Below are 7,826 nucleotides of genomic sequence, written 5' to 3' on the forward strand. Positions count from 1 at the left end.
CCCATGCAGGGCTCATCATGACCTGAACCAAAGGCAGATGCTTAACCGACTGAGCCACCCAGGCGCACCTTCCGTAAGCATTTGAAGCCATGGGTTTTCCTTTAAGTGCTGATTAGTGCTATCCCACAGATTTTGATATATTTTCATTTTCATTTGGCTCAAAGCAATTTCTATTTCCCTTATGATTACTTCTTTATTTATTTAGAAGTGTTATTTAGAAGTGTGTTACTTAGGGGTGCCTGGGTGACTCAGTTGGTTAAGCATCTGCCCTCAGCTCAGGTCATGATCCCCAGAGTCCTGGGATCGAGCCCTGCGTCAGGCACTCTGCTCAGCGGGGAGCCTGCTTCTCCCTCTCCCTCTGCCTGATGCTCCCCCTGCTTGTGCTCTCTCTCTCTCGCTATCTCTCTCTCTCTGTCAAATAAATAAATAATTTTATTTTAAAAAAAGGTATGTTACTTAATTTCCAAATATTTGGGAGTTTTCATCTATCTTCTTATCTCTAGCTTAATTCTATTGTGGTCAGAGAATCTTCTCAGTATGAGTTCAATTCTTTTAAATATACTGAGACTTATTTTTATAGACCAGCATATGGTCTGTTTGGTGAATGTTCCATGTGCACTTGAAAGTGTATATTCTGATGTTGGTGGAGTGTTCTATACATTTCAGTGAGGTTTTGTAGGTTGCTGGTGGTGTTCAATTCTATATCCTTACAGATCTTCTGACTAAAAGAGGAGTGTTCATAGCTCCAACTCTAATTGTGGATTTTCCTGTTTCTCCTTTCACTTCTGTCACTTTTTGCCGCTTGTATTTTGAAACTCTGCTATTGGATGCATACGCTTTTAGGGATGTCATATCTGCTTGATAAATTGACCCCTTTTATCATTATGAACTTTTTTTTACTCTTAGTAACATTCAGTATTTACATTCTTAGTAATATTCTCTTTGGAAGTCTACTTTGTTTCATATTTATATAGCCATTCCATTTTGTATTTATGTAGCCATGCACACTAGTCTGTGCATGATACAATTTTTAAAATCTTGTCACTTTTAATCTATCCATATCTTTGTGTTCTAAAGTGGGCATCTTGGGGCACCTGGGCGGCCCAGTTGGTTAAGTGTGTGACCCTTGATTTCAGCTGAGGTCATGATCTCAGGGTTGTGAGATGGCATTTCTCCTGGGGCTCAGGTGCTGGGTGTGGAGCCTGCTTAAAATTTTCTCTCCCTCTTTCTCTCCCTTTGCCCCTCCCACCTCCCTCTCTCAAAAAAATAAAATAAAGCGGATGTCTTGTAGACACTATATAATTGAGTCCAGCTTTTCTTTTTTCCAGTTTTCCAGTCTCACTCTTTTAATTTGAGTGTTAGTTCAGTCAGCATGGCTGATTTTAAATCTACCTTCTTATTACTTGTTTTCTATTTGTTTATCTGTTCTTTGTGTCTTCTTTCATCTTTTCCTGGCCTTTTTTTTTTTTTAAGTATTGTTTGGTATTGCATTTTATCTCCATGCTTGATTTATTACCTGTACCTCTGCTTTATTTTTAGTGGTTGTTCTAGGGTAGTAGTTCTCAAAAGCTTTTGGTCTCAGAACCCATTTACACTCTTATAAATTCAGGACCCCAAAGTTTTTGTTTATGAGGGTTACATCTATCTATACTCAATCATATTAGAAGTTAGAGCTGAAAAATTACTTAAATATTTATTAATATATTTAAAAATAAACTCATTGCACGTTAACATAATAATGTTATTAAAAATAACTTTTTAAAAAAAAAGTAATCTCTACATGCAACATGGGGCTTGAACTCATGACCCAGAGATCAAGAGTGGCAGGCTCCACTGACTGATCCAGCCAGGCGCCTCTACATATAACTTTTTTTTAGAGGAGGGGAGGGACAGAGGGAGAGAATCCTAAGCAGGCTTTACGCCCAGTGCAGAGCCTGACACAGGGCTGCATCTCACAACCTTGAGATCATGACCTGAGCGGAGATCAAGAGTCCATCCCTTAACTGACTGAACCACCAGGCGCCCCTAAAAATAACTTTTCTTTTTTAAAGATTTTATTTATTTATTTGACAGAGAGAGAGACAGCCAGCGAGAGAGGGAACACAAGCAGGGGGAGTGGGCGAGGGAGAAGCAGGCTCCTAGCAGAGGAGCCTGATGTGGGGCTCGATACAAGAACGCCGGTATCACGCCCTGAGCCGAAGGCAGACGCTTAACAGACTGCGCCACCCAGGCGCCCCTAAAAATAACTTTTTAAAAACAAAACCAAAACTTTAGGGAGAAGAATGACATTGATTTACATTTTTGCAAATCTCTTTTAATTCCTGGCTTAACAGAAGACTGCTAGATTCTCATATGTGGTTCTGTACTCTGTATCGTGTCATGTGGCCTCTTGAGAATTCAGTGGTACACTGGAGAGGATGCAAGTGGAAAGGACAAATAACATCTTCGCGTTCTTGTGAAAATAACTGTGACCTTGTAAAGGCTCAGAAGGGTGTGGAGGGACTCCCAGGGACTCTTGGACACACCTTGAGAACTACAATTCTGTTGTTTATAATATGGATCTTTAACCCACCAGTCCACCTTCAAATAATACACCACTTAATATATAATGTAAGGCCCTAATAGCAATATACTTCCAAATCTCCATTCTGGTTTTTGGGTTTTTTTTTTTTTTTAAGTTTATTTATTTATTTAAGTAATCTCTACACTCAGTGTGGGGCTCGAACTCACGACCCCAAGATCAAGAGTCGCGTGCTCTTCCGACTGAACCAGCCAGGCGCCCCTCCATTCTGTTTTTTATGCTATTATTTTTATACATTTTACATATACATATGTGTTTAATCCTTCAGCACATTAAACAGTTATCTTTTAAAGACTTTTTTAAATGAGGAAAAGTCTTTTATATTTACTCACATATTTACCATTTTCAGTGCTCTTGATTCTTCTCTATCTGTTATTTTCCTTTTTCCTGAACAATTTTTAGTTTCTTATAGTGCAGGTCTGCTGGTGATAAGGTCTCTGCTTTTGTTTTATTTACAAAGTGTTTGTTTTGCCTTCATTTTAAACTTTTTATTTTGAAAAGTTGTAGACTCAGAGACTCACAAGAAGTTTCCAGATTCACCTCAGTTGTTTTCCTTCTCTCAGGAATCAGGATTCTGAGCAGTCTGAAACAGTTGTTGCGTATGTTTTGCCCAGTTTCTAGTTGCTTACAATGGGAGGTAAGCCCATTCAACACGCCTAGAAGTAGAAGCCTCTGCTTTGATCGTTCATGGAGGTCACAAGCAGCAAAGGTTATGTACATGCTGCTTCCGCATTTGGCATTACTGTTGAGGACAGTCATATGTCACTCAGTAGCCCCCATCTAATACATCACTTCAAAAATGAGTTGTATAATATATGTAATAATGCCTGTTTCTTTCTTCTGTTTCCTGCCCTGTCTGTGAGGGAAACCAGCCAGATTTGCACTAGATCATCACCGTTTTGTTGACCCAGAGGTGACACATTTGCATTCTTGTTTCCCACTTAATCTTTTTTTCCTCTTTATTCCTATTTTATTAATGTATTTATAAAAGCAGTAGCCTGCACCCCTATAGCACATTTTTTCTTTGTTTCCCTCTTCATTCCCTCCCCTGTATTAGGTATTTTTTTAATTGCAAGGAATAGAGACCTTGTGATTGCCTTTAAGAATAACTGAGTTTAGGGATCTACAGAAGATTAGATGCTTAACAACAGAACCAGTTCTTGTAGTAAAAAGAATCAGCCATAGGTCCAGGCCCCATGCCCCTCAGAAGTGGGTGCCTTTGTGCCCTGTTCAGGTTTTCCTTGCTGAGTTAGTGATTCCCATACTTCTAATCTTTCTCTGTGACCAGTGCTTCTGCTGCTCTCTGTGAGCTGTTTCACGCGTGTCTGTTCTCTCCTGGAGTCCTGCCTGTGTGCTGTTCTCGCTCATTCTCGTTACTGAAGCTCACAGTCACATTCCAGAGGAGAGTGTCTGATTGATTCATTTAGTGACCTGTTGGTGCCAGGCCAGCTCTCAGGTCATTAGCCAGCAGAGAGATTCTCTGTTCGTGGGTCATGTGCCACACTTTTTCTTTTTTTTAAAGATTTTATTTATTTATTTGACAGAGAGACAGCCAGCGAGAGAGGGAACACAGGCAGGGGGAGTGGGAGAGGAAGAAGCAGGCTCCCAGTGGAGGAGCCTGATGTGGGGCTCGATCCCAGAACGCTGGGATCACACCCTGAGCCGAAGGCAGACGCTTAACCGCTGTGCCACCCAGGCACCCCCATGTGCCACACTTAATTAAACAGGGTCATGTACAAAGTACGGTGACATATAAAATCTGTCAGAAGGGCCGTTGGCATAGCAAGCACTCAGCATCTTCCATTCCTCCTCCTTTTTAACAATTGATTGACCTAACTTATTAAGGACAGTTATTAGCCTGGATTTTCCGCAAAACTAGTCAGCTGCTTATTTATAGATTAAGGTTTAGATGAATTGCTTATCCCATTCCTGTAATGTTAAGGTTTTTCTCCTCTTTCATTCTTGGATGAATTTCATTCTTAGGCACAAAACAAAGGACAGTCTTTGCCACCTTTTAGCCACCACTTAAAATAAACCCATGGTACTGATTGTTGGTCCAAGAAAGCCCATCTGTTAGAGACTGTGAAGAGAAAATTCAAACATTTCCATTCTTGTTAGGGAATGGAAATTTGGCAGAAGAGATAGGAGCTATGAGCTGAAATAAGGTTTTTGGGTTATTAGCTCCACCTTGGTTTGAATCCTGGCTTTCGATTTACTAGATGATGGATGAGTATCTTTTCCAAGCTTCAGTTTAATCATGAATAAAATGGAGATCATGGTATTTGCCTCATGTGGTGGTGACGATTAGATGATAGGGGAATGCAAGGCAGTTAGCAAAGAGCCTGGCACATAATAGATGCTTGATAAATGTAGCTCTCCTTATCTCTGGATCATCAAGTCTTATTGAAAAAGGTTACCCTAGTCCTTCAGTAAGTTCTTAGTGCTAAGAAAAACTCACTTCTCTTGGTGCATGAACTGAGACCTGATTATTGAGCCCTTGTTTATTCAGCGCTGTGCGAGGTGCCAACTGGGTATACGAGAGACATATTGTGATATGATTCTGGCTTTCTAATCCCCACTTTGAAATGTCAGTCCCAGAAAAATTTTTAAGGAAACCCAACTCGATGATGGTATCGTATTGTTAGAATTCAGGCTCTGTAACTAACTGTGTGACCTTGGGCAGATTGTTTCTCTGTCCCTCAGTTTCTTCATCTGTGAAATGGGGAAAACACCTCATAGGATTACTATAACAATGAACAAATGCGTTAATGTATGTAAAGCTCATAGGACAGTGTCTGATCACATGGTAAGTGCTGTATGTAAGTTGCCCCTGCTAGATTTTGACTCCTAGCAATTTAATACTTGAAGCCTCCCTGGGCTTAATCGACCAGTTTTTTTCCCCCTTTGAGTTTAAAGTGAATAGGTTTCTTTGTAGGGGGCTAATAGTGTATCTTTAGCCTCCATCATCAGGACAATTTTATAGGATCTAGCCGGCAAGAGATGAGTGAGCTGAAGGACATGGTCTGCAGATAATCTTGTTCCATTTTGAGGTTAGGTACCACAATATCTTTATCTTGCCAGCCCTCCTTTGGTGATGCTTTGGCAGGAAAAACAAATCTCAAAGCTGGTTTTTCCCCTGACTGAAATGGTTTTTGCAGGCCTAGAATGAGTGGGGTGCTAGTGATGTGAATGTAGGCTATGGGAAGGGCAATTTGATTTGAGACCTTTGATTTTTACTTAACACATCCAGCAGGCAAGGGCTTTTCTAATCTAAAGCTACTTCCCTTCTTAATGGAGAAACTCTTTTCTGCTTTATATTTCCTTTTTAAGAAGTGAGATTAATGTGTGTTCTTCCCATATTAGTGAGATTGAACATCTTTTTATTATGTTTATTGATGATTTGTATTACTTTTGTGAAGTGCCTATTCATGTCCTTTGACCTCTTTTGTTCATGAGGAGATTACTTCTGTAGAATGAGGACATTAAAACTTTGCCAGATATGTTTGAAATATATTTTTCATTTTGTCAGCTGTCTTCTTTTACCCTTGGTTGTACTTTTTTATTTTAACTGCACAGAAGCTTGTAATGAATCTATAAATTTTTCCTGGAGAGTATCCTCTCGCTATGGTTAGAGAATTTCTGCTGAGTGTTACAAAACATGTCACAGTTTATGTGTAGACTGATCCAATTAATAAACATTTTTCCTTACAGAGAGGTGATTGATTGTCACATGATTCCGAAGAGTCTCTGCAAACTAACATAGGCCCGTGGCTGTAACACCATAGTAACAGTGGCTAGCACATAGCGCAGAACAGCTTCGTGTCAGGCCCTTTACTACGTCTTTTATGTGCGGTGTTCCTAATGTCCAACTTCATGCTAGATAGTATTATTGTCTGTATTTCATAGGTGAGTCAGGTGGGCCTAGAAGAAACGAAATGATTTGCCCAGGGTCACGGAGCTAGTTAGTGGCTGTATTGGAATTTTAATTTAAGTCTGCCTAACTTCAAAGTATATACTTTCTCTGCAAAGCTCAACTTCTTGAGGCTTCCAATAAATTAGATTGGTCCTAAAAGTTAAGTAAATATCTTTTACCAGAACTTGAAAAGATGGTCTGTAGCCTAGTTCAACTGCTTTTGGTTTCTGAGAGCATAGTGGAGACGATAGTGAGAAATGTGTGAGCTAGCTGAAAGAAAAGTATCTACTGTCTAGGGCAGTGGTTTTCAAAGTGTGACTCCCAGGCCAGCAGCATCAGCATCACTTGGGCATTTATTAGAAATGCAAATTCTCAGGTCCCTCTGGAGAACTACAGAATCAGAAACTCTGGGGTTGGGACCCAGTAATCTGTTTTATAATACTTATGATTATGATGCATGTTAACATTTGAGAATCACTGGTCTAGGGAAATTATTTTGTTCTCTCTAATCATAATTTCTGTTTTTGCGAGCTTCAACCTAAGTCTCAGCCTTTAAGTGCAAAATTAGCATTATTGGATGGTGGCAAAAGCATGGAGTCAGACAGGAGCCAGCTTTGAGATTGGTTTAATGAGCATTTAAGGCAAGTCTACCTCCTTGAGCCACAGTTTCCCCTTTCCAAAAAGATGTTAATTACATTTATCTCCATATGAGATATTTTTTTAGCATTAGGTAAGATAGTATGTAAAGTGCATAGCACCTTGCCAGGCTCCCAGGTGTTTGAGAAATTGCCTCCAACAATTTTTCTTGCTTAGCAAAAAGCTCCCATCTGCCTTCTATTCTCAACTTTTCTTGTTTCTTGTATGTATTTTGCTGTCTTGTATCTCTGGGCCTTTGTATTAGCTATTTCTCTTGAATACCCGCACCTCCACCCCTCTTTCCTCACTAACTTCTAGAAATCCTTTTGACCCCTGCTTCTGGTTTACTGCCCCTGGAGAGGGCCCTCTCAGACCCCCACCCCCAGTGTCTGTGCTCGCACAGCAGCCTGTGTCTCTCCTGTCACTGCACTTACCACAAGGTTTGGAATTGCCTGTCTCCTATATAAACTTAACTGAGCGCAGGTACAGTGTCTTGTCTACCACCGTATTCTAGAAATCAGTAAAGTTCCTCACACATTGTAGGAGCTGATAAGTGTTGAATGAATGAATGGTGGCTGTCATTTTTGCTGCTCCATCATCATCATCATCATCTGAGAGCAAGCTTCCCTCCCTGGCTTATAGTTTTTATGCTGCTTGTGATAATCATAGATAGTATTAGGACCAGTGCCTGTTTTC

The 7,826-nt window shown here is 40.2% G+C and overlaps 1 protein-coding gene across 13 annotated transcripts in view; it reads left to right on the forward strand.

The window, feature by feature from the left end:
- The window catches only part of LOC103666431 (S100P binding protein), a 47,340-nt gene that overhangs the window by 34,523 nt on the left and 4,991 nt on the right, over positions 1–7,826 (forward strand). The gene's annotated exons all lie outside the window — the stretch shown is intronic.

The sequence above is a fragment of the Ursus maritimus genome, unplaced genomic scaffold (assembly GCF_017311325.1).
Source record: "Ursus maritimus isolate PB19 unplaced genomic scaffold, ASM1731132v1 scaffold_32, whole genome shotgun sequence".
In the NCBI taxonomy this organism is placed as follows: domain Eukaryota; kingdom Metazoa; phylum Chordata; class Mammalia; order Carnivora; family Ursidae; genus Ursus; species Ursus maritimus.